The 20,771-nt window shown below is 38.1% G+C and overlaps 1 protein-coding gene and 1 pseudogene across 1 annotated transcript in view; both read left to right on the top strand.

The window, feature by feature from the left end:
• LOC105475476 (cyclin dependent kinase 14) overlaps positions 1 to 20,771 on the top strand; it is a 594,776-nt gene that overhangs the window by 24,523 nt on the left and 549,482 nt on the right. The window lies entirely within an intron of this gene.
• On the top strand, positions 806 to 12,259 carry LOC139362791 (Golgi apparatus membrane protein TVP23 homolog B pseudogene; annotated as a pseudogene).

Genomic DNA, 20,771 nt, shown 5'->3' on the forward strand with positions numbered 1-20,771 from the left:
TTGTTGCCCCACTTCTGCCCATCACAGTGGCCTTGCCATGACCACATGTTAGTGGATCTGGCAGAAGGGAATGCCCACTGGTGGGGTTTGTATGCCAGGTGGTTTTTGTTGGATGGGATTTTGCATCCCACAAGACAGTCAGGGGCTCTGCATATGTGAGCACTACTAACTCATGTTTTAGAATGAAACAGTGTTCACATATGTCACATCTACAGTGTGCATCTGGTCACAGGATTTCCAGAAGGTCTATGATGATTACCCCAGATATAGAGGGAGGGAGAATTTTCCTGTACCTCCTCATTTTTGGGTTGGTGCCTCCCCAGAGGTTCTCCTGATTCTACTTGGTTCCCTTTCTTGTTTGCCAGCTTTTGTAATGGCACGTGTTTATTGTCTGGCAGGGGAAGCCCCTTTGTCTCTACTCCATGTGTCGTGTGTTCATGTGTTGAGTAACTGGTACATTTTCTCCATTGTAGACACTTATCAAAGTCTTGGGACCTGTTGTCTGAGCAGATGTTCACATCCTCAAAATACTCTATTCCCCCTACAAGACTGTGTAAGGTTCCTGAGGGCAGAAACAGCATTTCTACCTCTCTCTAAATCTCATTCATTCAGAACAGTCCTTTGCACCTAGTAGATGCTGAATAAAAGTTGCTTGAGAGAATAAACAGATAATACTTTTGGAGTCTTTTAGGTGAATTTGTTGTCATAATTCAGTCCTCCCTTCCCCTTCCCCTTCCCCTCCCTTTCCCTTTCCCCTCCCCTTCCCCTTCCCATTCCCCTCCCCTTCCTTTCCCCCCTCCCCTCCCCTCCCCTCCCCTCCCCTTCCCTTCGCCATAGGAATTCACCAACTGTTTATTCATGGGGATGGGATTTATCTTAAATGTTTTTTTCTGTAGGGACCTTATTTAATTTTCCCGGTAATGTTGGCACTATTATTTCTGTTTTTACAGATGGGAAAACGGAAGTTTAGAGAAGTTAAGCAACTAGCACAGGGTCACAGGGCTAGTGAAACTCCAGAAGTGGTGATGACCCAGACAGGGCTCTCATACCAGCTTAAGTAGCAGCTGGAGAGACCTGCTGGATTGTTGGCCTTTTAAAGGGAACATTGAAAGTTTCTTGCATTTGGTGATGATTGGGTTACATTTACTAGAATTGTATAACTTTTAAGTTGCAAATTAATGCTAAAAGTGTATTAGGGTAGCCCTAGGCTGTGGGACTAATTGAGAAATGAAGTACAATGGAAGTGCTGCAAGCAAATGGGTTTTCCTGCTTAGAGTAGGTACTTACTATTAATCCTGCAGCATTTGCTTTAAGGAGTTGGAGTCTTTCTTATCTAATTAAAAAGTACAGGTCAGATGTTGAGTGTTGTCAATAATTTAGCGCCTGCATCTTTTTGTCCCTGTTGTTTGTTTGGAAACTACAATTTGGAATCTTCTGTGCACATTTTAAAAAATAAATGACTGTGTGGTAATATTTTTGCTTAGTAAATGTATGCATTATCATCTTGAGCTTAGGAGTTTTCTGTACTTTTCTTGAAACCTTTGTTAATAGAAAAACTGTCAATCTAGTGCAGTGATCTTTCCCTGAAGTCCTCAACATTCAATTGGGTATAAAAGTTGTGATCCCAGAGCACATGTTTTGAGGTTAATCCTATTCGTATTTTTGGTTTTCTTCTTCATTCCCAAGATATATAAAAATGACGAACATTTGAGATTGCACATTAGTGCATTGGATTTTTATCTGGGGTGGTCCCTTCTCTAAGTGGGTAGTGGGAGTGTGGGAAGGTGAAGCAATACCTACTAACCTTATTCGTGATTTGGGAGCTTGATTATCCTTTTTCCAAACATCCTAAGCAAAGACTGCCCTGACTGTGTTTTTACTGAAAGCTCTTCCTGTCATTCTGGGTAGTTTATGCTCTTTATTTACTTTGTGTAAGGAAATTCCTTCTTTACTGCCCCATCTTATCTTAGATCAAAGTTTCTACCCAGGGACCCTACTTAAAAAGTATTGTCTGAGACTGCATGTGTTTTCTTTCTTTTTTTTAGCACTCTGAGATTTTGCTCCATCTGCACTCTCTGGTTTTCCTTCCTTCTATTTATGGCAATTGTGTAATGAATATTCATAGTTTCCATTATTAATGTAATAGCATGCCATTTGTCAGCTCTCTGGCTTTCTCGTATTTTTTATATATATATATATTAAAAATTATTTTTATTTTAAAATTTTTGTTGTCTTTGTCTTCCGTAATCTTTTTTCTTTCTAGAGTTTGTGATCATGTGTTTTTCCTCTAACCCAGACATATGTGTAGGTCTAAAACTGCACAGTGCAGGATGTCAAATGGCTTAAAAGGATTTCTGCTGTGACTGAAAGAGTGGATCTGTGCCCTTCTGAGGGTGTAGGCTGACCACATGAATACCAATAATTAGACATCTTTTATTTTAAGAGATGGGCAGCTGTTTCCTTAGTTGAATTTGGAGATCTTTAGTTATTTTGCTTTCTTTAAAGGGCTTTTCTCTGTATATATGCATCTCTTTGACAGGGTTGATGGCAGACTGGGAGACTGGCATGGCAATAGTGGGAAAAACAGAAGGGAAAAAAAGCACAACTGAAAAGGAAAACCTAAAGTGTTCTGAATATTAGATTTTAAGGTATTAGGTTTTTTTTTAAGTTTTCTTTTTCAATTTATTAAAAAGTAGAATATGTAAGTATTATGAATATCAGTTTATTTTTCAGTGATTTTAAGGTAAAATTTTCACCATCTCACACTTGATCAGAAAGTCTAGCAATTAACTTTCCCCTTGAGCATCCTGAGCCATCCCTCAGAGATTTGATTAGGATGGCAGTTACAGTGGTGATAATGCCTTCCTGGAGTTTTCAAGCCTTTTATTTAAATCAGTGCTTATTATCTCTCACTGTTGTTTTAAGACACAGCTCCTGAACCTGAAAGTCCAGTGAAGATTTCATCTGGAAGGTTGGGTTACTGGGTGTGTGGGATTAGAGGCACAGGCTGCTGTCTTCCTCTTTGTCATCATCAGAAGCCCTGAAACCCCTTCTCATGCTTGCTAAGATTAGGCAGGAGTGTCACTGCATATTTATAATATATTTTATAGGGCTTCATAGTTTACAAAACAGTTTCATATGGTATTTCAGTGAATTTTTGCAGCAAAACAGCCCTGTGAAGGAGTGGACATATAGTTTCATCTGTTTTGTAGAGGTGGAAATTGTACTCAGGGAAGGTAAGTGCTGTTCCGCAGGCCACAGTCTTCTGTTCTCACAGTGGAGCTTTGTCTGGGACTCAGGTTTCATGCCCTCTCACCCTCCCCTTATTCTGCTTCTCCTGAAAAGGTCAGGATTTAAGGACATTGCATTCAGTATCAGACTAGGGAAGGTATGTGACCTAGAAACACTAGTGATATGGATTTCAAAAAGGTAGTTATTTATTCTACTTCATAAGATTAATGACAAATAATGAGTCACTTTCTAATTTGTCTATCCAGACAAACGAATTTTGTTCTCTATGTTCTTTCTGTGTTCTAGATTTATGGACCCGAATGCTTAATTTTACATAGCAGTGAAAAACATAATTCCTATTTTGTATTCTTTAGGTGCCTCAAGAGCCAACAGCTCAAACTGTGGAGGCAGTATTGGCAGTTTGGCTAAGAGGAAAGAGAGAGAAGTGGCTAGCAACCATCCCCCTGAGAACAGGAGAAAATGAGATATTTCTGACAGCATTACAAACTGGAGCAGAGGTTTGGTGATAACAGGAAGCTGCTTATGAGAAGGATTTAGCATTAGATATGGATTTGAAACTCTGCCCCACCACTTAGTAGCTTTGTTACCATGAACAGACAGTTGCTTAATCTCCCTGAGCTTCAACGTCCTCATCTGTGAGTGAAGGCTGTGAGGCAGTCTCATATATTATAAGGCGATAAGTCAGGATGCTGGAACGAGCTGCCCGGTGTCATAAACCTGTAGTCAGTCATAGCCAGGCTCCAGCACGCCTTGGCTGTGTGATACTTAACATCTCCATGCCTCAGCTTCCTCATCTCAAACAGGAGGATTCTAATAATACTTAGCTCATAGGATTGATAGGATCACCACAGTTTCCAAACATGTAAAACATTTAAAACAGTGAATGGCTCATAGTAAATTCTCTACTAAAAGTTAATTGTGTCTGGGCACAGTGGCTCATAATCTCAGTGCTTTGGGAGATCGAGGAAGGAGGATTGCTTGAGACAAGCCTGGGCAATACAACAAGACCCCAGTTCTAAAAAATAAAAAAAACCTGGCCAGGCGTGGTGACACACGCCCATTGTCCTAGCTCCTCAGGAGGCTGAGGCAGGAGGATGGTTTGAGTCCAGGAGTGCAAGGCTAAAGTGAGCTGCACTGGCTTCACTGCCCTCCAGCCGGGGCAACATAGGGAGACTCTGTCTCTAAAAGAAGTTATTTTTAAGTGGAATAAGTTAGGGTGGTACTTGCCACATACATTAAGCTTTCAATAGACTAGTTTCTTCCTCCCCTATTTAGATGTTTTGAGGTTAAGCCTAATGAAAGCAATTCAAAAACCACTAAAATACAATTATTTTAATATTTGCATCACATTTAATTAATGTAACTATTGATCTCTTACACCTTGGACATTCATTTTTTAAATGTAGTATTTTAAAATGTAATATTTTTGCACTATTAATCACTTAAAATATTGCGTTATATCATGTCTAGGAAATTCATTATAGGCCTTTCTAAGAGAGAAGGCTTTGTGATAAAAGCCAGCTGCCTAGACATTTCCACCCTCCTCACCCATCCCCCAGCAGGCTACAGAAGCAGCAGGCTGGCAGAGGTCCAGATTTCCTAAGTGATGGGATTGTTCCCGGGGCCAGGAATGAGAGGAATCTGCCTAGATTGGAGATGGCTTTAGCTACTTTGCTTTGCTTCATACTCGTAGTCTTATTCCCAAACTAAATCTGACCCAGCACCATTTTCCATTATTGGAGATGTTTTAACACTGTGTGTGGAGGTCTTGCTATTTAAACAATGATTTCTGAATCCACTTTTTAATCCCATGGGAGCTTTTCTGTTTTTTCTTTGTACTATGGAAGAACTATGAGTTAATTTTAATTTGTAGTTACACCTCTGCAAACCAATACAGTCTTTCTGTGACTTCCACTGGTAGCGCCGTTCTTGATCTGAGGCAACTATTGGGATTGTGGTTTTACTTTCCCATTTACTTAGAAGCGGGAAGGTTTAGTTGTTTAAATGCCTTAGACCAGGAAATTATTGGCTTTTGTCAGTGGAATTTGTTTATCTTTTCCACCCCTACATTCCTAGGCTGTGAGAGAACTGGTCATCACTGTGATTGCTCTTCAGTTTTTATCAGTTCCTCCCCCAGTGCTATTTTTATTAAATACTTGATGTTTCTCTCTTCTTTGGGTATAAATTTAGAGACCCTTAGGCAGACATTTCTGAAAGGGCTCTCTTACTCAGCTGCTGTTAAAATGAAAAGATCAATACTGCCAAGCACCTCTTTTTGTTTGGCTACCTCCAAAATTCATGTTTTCTGCAGTTACTCTCTAGGATTATCTGTAGATTATCTGTAATTTCTATAATTTATAGATTGTAATCTAAACTGAAGATTGGTGCATGTATAATTCTAATGAGCTTCTTGACCAGCACTGTTCAGTAGATACATAATGCAAACTTCATGTCATTAAAATTTTTCTTGTAGTTACGTTAAAAAAGTTAAAGAAGCCGGATGTTGTGGCTCAGCCCTGTAATCCTAGGTCTTTCAGAGGCTAAGGTGGGAGGATGGCTTGAGGCCAGGAGTTGGAGACCAGCCTGGGCAATATAGTGAGACCTCGTCTCTACAAAAAAAAAAAAAAAAAAAAAGTAAAAGAACCAGATGACTTTACTTTTATTAAAAACAAATTTATCAAAAATATACTTTACTTTTATAAAAAATATAATTTGGACATAAAAATTATTATTGAGATATTTTACTCTTTTTGTATTGCTTTAAAAATCTGCTTGTGTACTTTATTATATATCTCAATTTAGACTAGCCACATTTCAGGGGCTCATTAGCCACATGTGGCTAGTGGCTACTTTATTGGTCAGCACAGATTTTTTTTTTTGACAGGGTTTCCTTTTTTGCCCAGGTTGGTGTGCAGTGGTACAATCATGGCTCACTGTAGCCTCACCCTCCCAAGCTCAAGTGATTTTCCCACCTCAGCCTCCCAAGTAGCTGTGATTACAGGTGCATGCCACCACACCTGGCTAAGTTTTAAACATTTTTTGTAGAGACAGAGGTCTCACTGTGTCTCCCAGGCTGGACTCAAACTCCTGGGCTCAAGCAATCCTCCTGTTTTGGCCTCCCAAAGTGCTGGGATTACAGGTATGAGCCACTGTGCCTGGCTAGCACAGATCTTTACTGTAACTTTTCTTCTTACTATAAAAGGCATTGTGTTGTACTGGCAATTATTTTCCCATCAAAGTGGCCTAGAAAGGAGACATGAATCTGGCCTCATGTCTTTGCTCATAATTAACACATTTCTTTTTCTTTTTTTTTTTTTTTTTTGAGACGGAGTCTCGCTCTGCCACCCAGGCTGGAGTGCAGTGGCCGGATCTCAGCTCACTGCAAGCTCCGCCTCCCAGGTTCACGCCATTCTCCTGCCTCAGCCTCCCGAGTAGCTGGGACTACAGGCGCCCGCCACCTCGCCCGGCTAGTTTTTTGTAGTTTTTAGTAGAGACGGGGTTTCACAGTGTCAGCCAGGATGGTCTCGATCTCCTGACCTCGTGATCCGCCCGTCTCGGCCTCCCAAAGTGCTGGGATTACAGGCTTGAGCCACCGCGCCCGGCCAATTAACACATTTCTAGAGAGATTTCCTTTGTTAGAAGAACAAATTGTGGGACTAATGATCTCAAAACGTGAATTCAACTGTAGCACCTAAACAGCAGGCTGCATTATTGACCAATACTGATAAAAATTGCTTTGTCTTATGGCAGGAGTAGCAGTCAGGACAAGACTCAGCATTTAGCAAAATCCATGGAGGCATTCTCCCACATAGGAGCCGTGCAACTCAGTTGTATGCTCCTAAAATCTACTGCAAAGCTGTCAGTGCTTTTTGTTTGTGATTAGCACTTCATTTTTTTTTTCTTCTCAATTATTATTATTTTTTGAGACAGGGTCTTGCTCCACTGGTCCAGAGTACAGTGGTGCAATCATGGCTCACTACAGCCTTGACTCCCAGGCTTCAGTGATCCTCCCACCTTGGCCTCCCGAGTAGTTGGGACCACAGGTGTGTGCCACTATGCCTGGCAATTTTTAATATTTTTGTAGACATGGGGTTCTGCTGTGTTGCCCAGGTTGGTCTTGAACTCCTGGACTCAAGTGATCTACCTGCCTTATCCTCCCAAAGTGTTGGGATTACAAGTGTGAGCCACCGTGCCTGATCAGAAAGATGACTTTTTAGGATTCTAGCTTGTTTGCTTTCCTTCCCACCTGAAGATACTTTTGTTATAGCAGCTTGTCTGCTTTCTGTCTCATTTTTTCCCCCTAATTTTCCCAGAAGTCCTCAATCACTTTCAAGTGTTAAAGGCCATTACTGATTCTTAAATGTATATGGCTATGACTGAATTTTAGCCATTGAGGGTTCATATGATCTATTCTGCCACAGTCCTTCTCAAACTTTAATGTGGATGTGAATCACCTGGGCCAGGCATGGTGGCTCGTGTCTGTAATTCCAGTGACTGGGGAGGTTGAAGTAGGAGGATCAGTAGAGGCCAGGAATTTGAGACCAGCCTAGGCAACGTAGTGAGATATCCTGTCTCTAAAAAAATATGTATTACAAAAAACAACTTAGACAGGCATGGGATTGCATGCCTGTGGTCCCAATTACTCAGGAGACTCAAGACGGGAGAATCATTTGAATCCAGATGTTTCAGGCTGCAGTGAGTTATGACCACCACCACTGCACTCCAGCCTTGCTGACAGAGTGAGACCCTGACTCTTAAGGAGAAAGAGAGAGAGAGAGGGAGAGAGAGAGAGTTTGATTTGATGCAGTAGGTCTAAGATGAGGCCTGAAAGTTTGCATTTTTCACAGACTCTCAGGTCATGTTGATGCCTCTGGTCCAGAGACCACATATAGATCTAGTATATGATAGCAAAATGCTGCTGTCTTATCCTAGCCTGCAGCAAAGACATTTAAAAAAATGTAGTGAGGTTTTCCACCAAGCTAAAAGTACTTTTTTGTTTTATATATTTTTTAAAATTCAGAGATGATTTCATTACTGCCTTCTTGCTACTGCGGTGATTACAAATGCTAGTTATTATTAATATTTTTAAATGACCTTTCATGACAGAATTATACAGCGCTAACCCTACTTACGTCTCCAAGTTAATAAAAGAATTTTAGTAGTTCACAAACTCCTCAAGTCTGATGCCACCCCACTATCTAAATCAGCAGTTTATAGCTTTCCTTCATGACATTTATAGTATTTTGTATTGATATAATTACTTGGACAGTTGTTTAATGTCACTTTCCCCACTGTGCTCTAAGCTCTCGCTCTGTATTTTTAATCACTTTGTCCCTCGTGTCTCAATAGCACTGGGTCTGGTGTCTGTCCGTCCCTATTCAATACTTTTAGGGTGGCTTTATTCAGTGGGTCTCAGTAGGAGTGGTACTGCCCCCTAATGGAGTGTTTTGGAAATTGATGGGAACTAACTGGTTGTCCCAAAGAATGAAGTGTGCTACTGGTGTTTGGTGGGCGGGGGTTAAAGGTTGCTAGACATTCTGTAGTGTACACAACAGCTAACTAAGTGAATGCTTATTTGATGCATTTTGCAAAATCTTTGAATGTCCCTGTTGGAGATTCAGTTAATGAAAAACCTATTTGTAATTGACTGAACCAAAAACCTAACTCAGCTGGGTGCAGTGGCTCACACCAGTAATCTCAGGACTTTGGGAGGCCAAGGTGGGTGGATCACTTGAGGCCAGGAGTTGGAGACCTGCTTGGCTAACATGTTGAAACCCCATTTCTATTAAAAATACAAAAATTAGCCAGGCGTGGTGGCGTGTGCCTGTAATCACATCTACTTGGGAGGATGAGGCACAGGAATCACTTAAGCCTGGGAGGCAGAGGTTGCAGTGAGCCAAGATAGCACTATTGCACTCCAGCCTGGGCAACAGAACGAGACTGTCTCAAAAAAAACCCCCAAAAAAAACCCAAAAACAAAAAACCACACACAGAAACAGAAAAAACAAAACAAAATCCCACTCCATTTAACATTTAAAGACAATTATATGTATGTATGTCCAGTTTTAATATACAGTCATACATCACTAGTGATGGGGGCACATTCTGAGAAATGTGTCATGAGGCAGCTTTGTTGTTGTACAGACGTCAGAGTATATTTATACACACCTAGATGGTATAGCCTGTTGCACACCTAAGCTATATGGTATAGCCGATTGTTCCAGGGCTGCCTGTATAGTATGTTACTGTAGGTAGTTGTAACACAATGGTAAATACTTGTGTATCTAAACATAGGAAAGGTACAGCAAAAATATGATTCTATACTCTTATGGGACCAGAATTATATATGAAGTTTTTGTTGCCTGAAATGTCGTTATGCAACACATGACTGTATTCTGAAATTTTCAGAAATGCAGCTGCTGAGTACTTCAAAAGTTGTACTTTGACTTATTAGCAACATTACAAGGTAACGTCTGCCATTCTGGGAAATCCCATCCGTAGTAGCAGTGATGTTTGTGGTATTTGAATTATTATATATATACCCGCACTAATACACGTTTATAGGAAATATGATGGTTATGTATATATATGTGTGTGTGCATACAAATTTAGCCCTTATGCTAATTTATACAATAAAAATTGTTGAGAATATTCAGGTGAACGTTTCTTTTTTAAAATCCAAATTTACCCATTAAAAGTGGTTGCAAGCATCTTACTACATCATTAAATCATTTGGTGGTGTTATCTCTGAGTATTTACATCTTGGGGTGTGTGTGTCTGTGTGTGTGTCTGTGTATCTAAATCACACATATGAAAGACAATAAAAGTTAATCTCTTTTATTTTCTTTTTATATTACATTTTGGACTTTATATTGTTTTTCTTTCTCTGTGTACATACTATCTCTGTAGATTACAAACATTTGCTATCAAAAGGTGGTGCTACTCTGATAGGATTAAGAACACCCCTTTCTCATGGAAACAGCATGGAATCAAGGATTTCTGCCTTCTGGTCTTGGTTTATTTCTCTAAACTGCTCACATAACTTTTCTGAATTTGTTGGTTGATCTGCATTATCACTGATAAGGTAAGTCATGATGTGATAAGTCACAGCAGATGTTTCATGAATGACTAGACATGTGGCAAATCTTACCTGTGGCTCCTCAGAAAGGCAAACTGTCCACCTGACACCCACTGTTCTGCTTCACTTGCATTTTCATTTAGGGAGAGCAGACCACCTTGGAGGAAGTGATTTGGCTAATGATAAGGTATGAAGTAGAGTGGGGAATTGTGGTAGTGGAGGGTAGTAGTAATAAGTGAATAAAAGCAGAGTATGTTTTACCTTTCTGGGAAGCAGTTAAGATCCTTAGACTAGGGGCCACTCTTGTAAGGATTTTTTTTAACAGTTCCATGTTTATCTGTTTCTGAGTGATTAACAATCAAACCCATGAAGACTTATAGGCTGGGGACACTTTTGTGTCTTGTTCAGCAGTTGGCTTGGAGTGGACCACAGAGCTCAAAGGCAAAAGAGTAGTGCACAGTGACACAGTTGGTGCTAAGAAGGGCTCTCGGGGACTGGGTTACCAGGTTTCACAGCAGAAAGTCCCTTCAAGCACATGATTTTAGTCTGCCTAGATCTGGCTAGAATGTTGCTCATTAATTGTAACTAGAAAGATACAGGAAACTCAAGGGTAAATGGCACTGGGAAAAGGTCACTGAAGGTGAATCCATTTAAGATAAAGATCAAGGGGCTAGTGCATGGCTGCCATGTTGCAACAGGACAGTAATGATGACATGGAAGATGTTTCACCCTTCAATGCAGAAGAGAAGACAACTGAATAGACCAAAAATGCTTCTCAGAATAGGGGATTAAAAACAATAGACCAAAAAAAAAAAAAAATCAGACACCCCCCCCCAAAAAAAAAAATCGGACACCCAATAGCATAATTTTTCTGTTTGCTCTTTTGAGTCTATGCAGTTATAATCCATCTTCTCTGTGAATTGCTCAGCAGCAGTTTTACTGCCTAGATGGTGACAGTTCTCTTGTTACCATGTGATTTGGGGGAGTGAAGACTGTCACAGGTAGGCTAATGGTGGGCCTGCATTGGTGGAATCATACTGATGAAGATGACAAGAACCACTGAGTGTCCAGGAAGAGCCATTGGGAGTCCAGGAAGGCATCCCCTCAAGATAACAAAACTGACTCAGAGGCTGAATCAAGAATCTTTTGGTATTTATTGCCTGTTCAGTGCTGTGGGTGGTAATTGCCTTTAGTGCCCTCTTCTTTTTTGGAGTAAAGTGATTGGCAGTGGTTATCACGGGTGTGGTACTGCAAGATGCCAACCTATATGGTTACATCAGGTGTACAGTGGGCAGTAGAAGGAATTTAACTAGCATGGCTATCTTGTACCCTGGAAAGCAGTTTTTAAGACAAAGCAGTAAAGATAATCTGACTTCCAGACTAGAGAAAATGCTCTTGTATCTTTTATTATATTGGGGAATGAAGACATTTTTGACTCTGAACCTTTTAGTGCCCAGTCCATGTTATAATGAGGAGTATTGGCTCTATTTTTCCACTTAAAAGCTTTACTTGTTTTAAAAAAGGAAAGTTAGTTTTTATATTTTTTATTTTCTTTCCAGCAGTTGGGGCTAGAAAGTATGTTGTCACTAGAAACGTTGTGAAAATTTATCTTACAGGCTGGGCACTGTGACTCACACCTGTAATCCCAGCACTTTGGGAAGCTGAGGTCGGCAGATCATCTGAGGTCAGGAGTTCGAGACCAGCCTGGCCAACATGACAAAACCCCATCTCTACTAAAAATACAAAAATTAGCTGGGTGTGGTGGCGCATGCCTGTGTAGTCTTAGCTACTCGGGAGACTGAGTCAGGAGAATTGCTTGAATCTGGGAGGCGGAGATTGTATTGAGCCGAGATTGTGCTGTTGTACTCCAGCCTGGGCTACAAAGCAAGACTCTGTCTCAAAAAAAAAAAAAAAAATTGTTTTACAGTGTACATAGGTATGCACATAGTCATATAATATCAATATGTTCCAAATTAATGAAAATGTGTTCATTTATGTAAGTATGGAGACTTTTGCATTTGGATTCATAGAACATAAGAAGATGTAAGTCTATATCAAAACTCTATATGTTTATATATTATTTATGTAGACTATTTTCAGAAGTAAATTTTGCTTCCATGGTAAAAGTGAACATTTTGGCTTATGCATAAGTTAGAAATAATTGTTAATTTTTAATATGTACCTCACGGTAAAATTTCTTAGATATATGCAAACAATTAAAACCAAATTTGGGTCAGTGGTGTTAACTAGTTTCCAAAATTTTGTTTATTTTTATTTGTAACAATTCATTTACATAAGGCCCAGTTAATACAAATGGAATCAGCATAGTTTATGTTTAAGGAATACACAGAGATTGCTACTGTTTCATTTATTTTACAGCAAGGATAGGCAAATTTTACTTTGGAACTTCTTACAGGCTCTTCAGTGGTTCTTGAGCTAACAAAATCTATCTGTTATCACTAAAAGAGCATTATTCTTATGTCATAATGACAGTAATCATTTAAATACTTGGCATAATGAATGCGTAAAAGACATTTTATTTTATAAATCTCTTTTTTTCTTGCTATAACGGGTATATTGTAAATCATGCATTTGTATTAATGGTATTTCTTAAAGCAGTAGATGAAACTGTAAACTAAAGCAATCTATAAACTATTGTAGGCATCCGTAGATTCTGTTGTAGGTACTGTAAACTTTGTTGGAGACTTTAGTCAGCAGATTATATTGTGAATATATTTGTACTTTGTTAAAATATTTTAAAAGATATTTTGTTTAATTGAATAAGTATCTTTTTTGGACTAGTAGCTATGAAGGTATAAAACTTTGTATAAAACTGCTGTTTATAGAGCAAAAGAAAGCGAAGGTCAAAAATTAATGGTTAATATGCATAGAAAGTTTGATTAGGATTGAGTCTTTTAGAAAACAAATGGATAATCATCAAAAGAAAGTTTGTCCCAGTGTTTATTTGCAAGTATGTGCTAATTATTAGGAAAAAACAAATGAATTTAGTAAGTTTTTTTGGGGAATAAGTTTTCTGACAGTTTATATGGTAAAACAACACACTATCCTTTGCATAAGCATAATCATAAAGAGGGTCCATTTTAATTTTTCCAATTTTTTTTTACATTTGATATACATTTTATTCTCTTTTAAAGCATCTATAAAATTGTAGTTTTCTTCTTCTTTGGTTATTAATTATGAAGAGGATCCTGAAAGCCTCATTTTTTGTGGTCTTGTTATTTAAGCAGGTTTCCAGAATTACTTTCATCAGTCTCATGGAATACTGTCTATTTTGCAAGATTTGTAGTTGATTTGTTTGCATTTTAATGCCATTGGTGGTAAGGGCAGGCAGGGAGGACTGTTTAAGTGCTAAGCTGATTTTATAAGTGATTAGTTTCCTAGAGAGTATTTTTGAATTATGACAACTAAGTTTGGGGATAAATACTTAAATAACGAGTCCCCTTATAAATTCTTTGTGTATTTGTTGGTGCCAGGTTGGCAATCAGAATCTTTTCAAGGGCTAAATTGTGTTTATTCTCCACAGTTTCTATCACAGGGTCTTATTCAAGATTAGTTTTTATTAAATGCTTGTTGGATGGAATTGATGACTATTATGAATTTATATTCTTCCATGATTTCATATTTGCAAAGTTTCTCAGAGTCACTCAAGATTGCTATTGTAAAATTTAGTGTAACATCATTTTTTAATGTTATTCTTTATAAGGTAACATTTTAATCTAAAATTTAGATCATTGCCGTTAATTATTTGTTCCAAAGAGAACACTTTGTTCTTTGAAATAGATACTAATTAAAAAAACCCACACTGGCTAGCATCTGTGCAGAGATCTTTCCCTTTAATGTTCTGAGCAATTATAAATCAAGACCTAAGAGAGGCCTTGTAAATTATGAATATTCTGAAAACAATGAAGCATCTTCTTCTGCTTCTAACAAAGATAACACTGGAGTTAATGGAAGTGCCATATGCCTAGGGGAAGATGTCATCAAGACAAACATTTAGTTTGTCAAAGTGACATTTAGATGACTGTAAGCAATATTAATCCAGTCATGAGCTCTTGTCAAGCTTAAGTCTGATTTTAAAAGTAATTATTTTAGGCTTATTTATATATCACTGTCTAGTGTAGCAAGTGATTGGAAGCCATCAAACTTTTAGGGTAAAAAGTAGAAAAGAACATAAAATTAATCAGCATTTGGGTGTATTTTTTATCAAGTGCTTAATACAACCCTACTTGGTTATTTGAGTTTGCCTTGACTGCTTTGACCTACCTTATTTCATTATGATTTATTAGAGAATGTAAGCTCCTTTCTCTACATAGGGTACCACTTCTATCCTGTATAGAAAGAGGTGTTAGCAAATGAGACATTATGTAATATAACAAGAATTATGCATAATGAAGGGAGCACAACCATCTCCAAGATCCTCTATAGCAGGAGTCCCAACCCCTGGGCCACCGACTGGTACCATGGCCTGTTAGAAACTGGGCCGCATAGCCGAAGGTGAGCAGTCGGCGAACAAGCATTACTGCCTGAGTTCCGCCTCCTGTCAGACCAGTGGGGGCATTAGATTTTCATAGGATCACAAATACTACTGTGAACTGAGCATGCAGGGGATCTCGGTTACACGCTGTTTATGAGAATCTAATGCCTGGTGATCAGTCACTGTCACACATCCCCAGATGGGACTGTCTAGTTGCAGGAAACAAGCTCAGGGCTCCCACTGATTCTATATTACGGTGAGTTGTATAATTATTTTATTACATATTACGATGTAATAATAATAGAAAAAAAGTACACAATAAATGTATTGCAGTTGAATCATCCCAAAACCAATTCCGCCCTTCCAGCCCCCCGTTTGTGGAAAAATTGTCTTCCATGAAACTGGTCCTTGGTGTCAAAAAGGTTGGGGACTGCTGCTCCATAGCAACTGTCTTCCGCCTGGGGAACCTGTACACTTAAGGAAACTTTCCAAGAGGTATGTACACCTCAAAAGTTAGAAGAGAGTTGATTTCCAGATCCTTACCTTGTGATGTATTCTTTCTGAAAATTGATATCCCTTGAAAACACACCCATGGTTTGGGTATCTGCTACCTTTTCTTCTGCCATGTCCTTTACTTTTATTATTTATTTATTTATTTATTTGTGGCAGTCAAAAGCAGTGGGAGTGGAGAAGGAACAAAGAAATCTGTAATTGGTTGTAATCAATTAGTTGTAAACACCACTGCGCTCAGACCAGCCTGCCATATCCTTTTCTGTTTTAGAAAAAACCACTCTCCTCCATCTGTAATCTTACCATGGTATATTGACCCAAGCAAGGTTTTCAAAGTCCTGATCATCAAAGGACTAGTTTATAGTTTTGATGTCAGGCAAATCTTCAGACTCTTAACTGTCTCTCACCCTGTTAAGCAATTCATTACCAATGAAATTTTTTCCTTGTATTTAATAACTATCACAATAAACATGCTTTTTGTTTAATATTAATAATTATAATTAATCTAGAAGAAAAATATTAAAGCCCAGAGTTTTGTGGTCACAGGAAATCAAAGCCATTTAAAAATTTTGAAGTATGTATGAAATTTTATGTTGCAGAGAAGTATGATAGAGTATTTGTAAGTCAGTAAAAGACTTTAAGCATTAATGTATTTATTTCATTAGGTTGAAATTCGGATGGAGAGGAGGAATGAAATGTGATTTCAAGGAGGAAAGCATACAATGTAAATTTTTAAAGTCTTGTTAATGTATGTTTTATATGGATTATGGTGGAAATAAAATATGATCTTTAGGTTTCTCTGGATACATTTAAAAGAATAATATTAAGAAAGTGAAAAGACAAGCCTCTGTGGTTTGATCTCTTTGAGATCATCAGAATGTTCTAAAATTGATTTTGTGAATGTTTGGCACAACTCTAAAAATACTAAAAACCATTGAAAGCCTTTGTGACTTGTCTTTTCACTTTCTTAATATTATTCTTTTAAATGTATCCAGAGAAATAAAAATTTTACAAATCACATACCTGATAAGGGACTAGTATCCAGAGTATATAAAGAACTCTTACAACTCAATAATAAAAGACAACCCAATTAAAATTCTTGGCAAAGGATCTGAACAGATGTTTCTTCAAAGAGGATATACAAATGGCCAATAAACATATGAAAAGGTGCTGAACTTTATTAGCCATCAGGGAAATTCAAATCAAAATCATGATGAGCTACCACTTCACAGGGAAATTAAAATCAAAACCATGGCGAGCTACCTAGGATGGCCTGAATAAAACAACAACAACAACAACAACAACAACAACAACAACAATAACAGGTAATTGCAAATGTTGGTGAGGATGTGAATAATTGGAACTCTCATACCCTGGGACTGCAAAATGATTCACCTGCTTTGGAAAACAGTCTGTAGTTCCTCAAATAGTTAAACATAGAATTATGACATGATCCAGTAATTCCACTCCTAGGTATATACCAGAGAGAAATGAAAATGTGTGTCAATGCAGAAACTTTTGCATGAAAGGACAGAGCAGCATTATTCATAATAGCCAAAATGTGGGAACAATCCCAGTGTCCATCATCTGATGAATGGATAAAGTGCAGCATATCTGTACAATGAAATGTTATTCATTAATAAAAAGAAATGAAGTACTGATAGATGCTGCAACGTGAGTGAACTTTGATAACATTGTGCTAAATGAAAGAAGCTAGTCACAAAGGAGCACATATTGTATGATTCTGTTTATATGAAATGTCCAAAATAGGTAAATCTATAGAGACAGAAAGTAGATTAATGGCTGCTTAGGGCCGAGGTGGAAGTGGTGGTGGGGAGTAGATAATGGGACAGGGTGGGGGATTGACAGCTATGGCTCTCTTTGAGATCATTAAAGTATTCTAAAATGGATTTTGTTGATGCTTGGTACAACTCTGTAAATATACTGAAAACCATTTGTATTAGTTCATTTTCACACTGCTGATGAAGATATACCCTAGACTGGGCAATTTACAAAAGAAAAAGGTTTAATGGACTTAGAGTTCCACATGGCTGGGGGGGCCTCACAATCATGGTAGAAGGTGAAAGGCACATCTCACATGGTGGCAGACGAGAGAGAGCTTGTGCAGAAAACTCCCATTTTAAAAACCATCACATCTTGTGAGACTTACTGTCACAAGAACAGCAAGGGAAAGACCTGCCTCCCTGATTCAGTCATGTCCCACTGACTCCCTGCCACAACACATGGGAATTATGGGAGCTACAAAATGAGATTTGAGTGGAGATACAGAGCCAAACCATATTACCATTGAATTGTACACTTTAAATGAGTGAATTGTATAGTGTGTAAATTATACCTCAAGCTGTTTAAAGAAATAATGTAATAGTTTCATTTTTAAAAGTCTGTGTTTACATATTTCTGTGTATGCCAGAAATGACACACTTTGCATTCTCAAATACATGTGTGATGAACTGTTGCACATATCACCTTAAACATTTTAAAAAATGCAGTCTTAAATTACCAGTTTTAATGGTTGCATAGTATTTCAGTAAGTTGATGTGGGATACTTTGCTCATTTTCTTCCTATATAAGTAAGTTCTCAGATTTTGATGTTTTAAATACAAATTTCTATACCTGCTAATTTTCTTCTTTTGCTGCTTTCTTTGGATAAAATTCTGACTGACACTCAGAAAAAATGAATAGATTGCTGAGTTTTTTTTAAATTAAATTTTTGTTTATTGATTTTTTATAGAGACAGGGTTTCGTCTTGTTGGCCAGGCTGATCTCAAACTCCTGGCCTCAAGTGATCTGCCCGCCTTGGCCTCCGAAAGTGCTGGGATTACAGGCATGAGCCACTGTGCCTAGCATGAATTGGGATTGCTGAGATTTCTTACACAGGTATGCCATGTTACTTTTCTGAAGGGTTGAAACAATTTTTATCATTTACATTTTTTTTTTTTTACTTTTTTGTTAAGTATATAATTTGTTCCATAGTAAACGTTTAAAAGTATATTTCTTTGAGTAAGTACATTATTATAAACCTCCATTTGTTTCCTATTACTGCCTTGAGAGTGATGAAAGTTATTTATTAAATGACCTCATACTGAATACCCACTCTGTGTCAGAACTTGTGCTAGATACTAGAGACTGGAAGTGCAAAGTGAGAAAGGCTTAGTTTTGCAGTCAGAAAAGTTCCCCATCTCATGGGGAAAATAATTACAGTAGGTAACATGAAGTCTTCAAGTATAAAAAGGTGTTTGAGGAGGTACCTGGAGGATGTGGCCAGCATAGGAGGGCAGGTGATATGTATGTACAGCTCAAAATATGAGCAGGTCTTTGCCTGGAGGCAAGATGAGAACAAAGAGAGGGCATTCCTAGTGCAGTTACATACACAGCCTCCAAACACCATGATGTGGGCAAGCAGTTCCCACAGGTTCCCTTTGACTGAAGAGTTATCGGCTCTTTTGTGTTTCTAATTTATTCATTAGTACATTTGGTTGTTTTCGATAATATGCTCTGTTCTTTGCATTCCATACACATATTAATAGTAATGTTAAATGTCACTTTTAGGACAAATATTTCCTTTTAGTCTGTCCTTTGACTTTTTATTTTTCATCATATTTTTACATTCTGGTCACATGGGATTATGATGATTTGTTTTGATATACACCATGTGGAAATTTCTTAATTTATAGCATTATGGATTTAGCTGGTCCAGTAGTAGCAAAACCTTGTTTCTTCAGGTGGTTTTCCTGCTAAGTATGAGAAGAGTTGTAAAATATATGTGGGGCCCTTATTTCTCATGCCCAAGCTCTTTCTGTGTCGAACCCCTTTATGATAGTACAGCGTGGTGTTTACTTGATGGCTGTGTTAGGAAGCCAGATGACAACTTCTCTTTATTTACCATCTTCTCGGGGTAGAATGGCTTCATTCACTTGATCTGAAGAGCCAAGCCAGCAACCCTACTCTGGGCCCCCACAGGTGCTGTGGCAGCAGTAAATTGACAAACCTGTTCACATCTCAACTGCCTCAAATTTTTATTGTTTTAGCAATATAGTAGATAGTAAGGAGTGAAAGGATATAAATCAGATGGAAAGGGAATTGGTATGGACTGAATTGTGTCTCCCTTCAAAATTCATATATTAAAGCCCCAGCCTCCAATGTGACTGTATTTGTGGATAAGGCCTTTATGGAAGCAGTTAAAATTAGATGAGATCATAAGAGTAGGGCCCTGATCTAATTGGGTTAATGTCCTTATGTTGAAGAGATAACAGAGAACTCTGTCTCCCCCTCCACCATGTGAGTATACAGCAAGAAGGCAGACATCTGCAAGCTAGGAAAAGGGTCCTGACCAGGAACCAAACCCTGCTGGACCTTGATCTTGGACTTTCCAGTCCCCAAAACTAAGAAAATCAGTTTCGGTTGTTGAAGTCAACCAGTCCATGATATTTTATTACTGCAGCCTGAGCAGATGAAAACAGACATAATGATAATAATCAAAACAATTATTTATTACCTAACATATATCCATTTTGGATTCCCTTAAAGCCAGGTATGAGTTAAGCATATCTTTATCTCCATTTTCTTGATGGGTAATCTAATCATTAAGTAACTTCCCTCAGGTCTCAGTGCTGGGAAGGTGAGTCTGTGAATCGTAACAGCTCTATGTAATTCATTTATATATTTTAGAGGAAAAGAGACTCAACGGCAACCACAAGTGGAGTGTAAACTCCTGCACAAATACGTTCCCAAACGTTCCCAAACGTATTTGTGCAGGAGTTTGTACTTAGTGGATATGTATTTAATATTCAAGACTCTGTGAAATACTACAGTGAAGAAACCTGTTTAACTTTACTTTCGTGTTTCTCAGAATCCTTCCTAGGGACATCTCTGGTGATACCATGGGTAGCAATGTTTCATGGACATCAGTTTGGGAAGTGCAGCCCAGAGTGGTCATTAGATTCCTGCACTGGCCACGATAGGCCTATTCAGTTTAAAACATACTTAAATGTTGATAAGCATGCACGCTTATTACAATTTATTGAACTAAAAATGTAATGAGAATATATGTTACTTCAAGAAATTAAGTTGATTATGGCTTTTCTTTTTGCATGAAGATTAGACAAAACCTTAAGGTAGATGGTTATGAATTTTAGACATCTTACCACTAAGAAAATAGGTGCCTCTATAAAAGTAAGCTTTATTATTATTATTATTTTAGTGAGCACCAAATCCGGCAGGCATTTCTGTAGGGCAGAAAGGATAAGAGTTCCAGTCTCATGGAATTTACATTGTACAGAGATGTGGAGATTAAGGGTTACATGTGTTCTTCTCAACATGTTTATATTTGTATATATATTCTTACAAATTATTATAGTTGGAAGGTTTTCTGCACATTCTGGCCTTGGCCAATTGGTATTTTCTTCATAAATACAT

The sequence above is a fragment of the Macaca nemestrina genome, chromosome 4, assembly GCF_043159975.1.
Source record: "Macaca nemestrina isolate mMacNem1 chromosome 4, mMacNem.hap1, whole genome shotgun sequence".
NCBI lineage: Eukaryota > Metazoa > Chordata > Mammalia > Primates > Cercopithecidae > Macaca > Macaca nemestrina.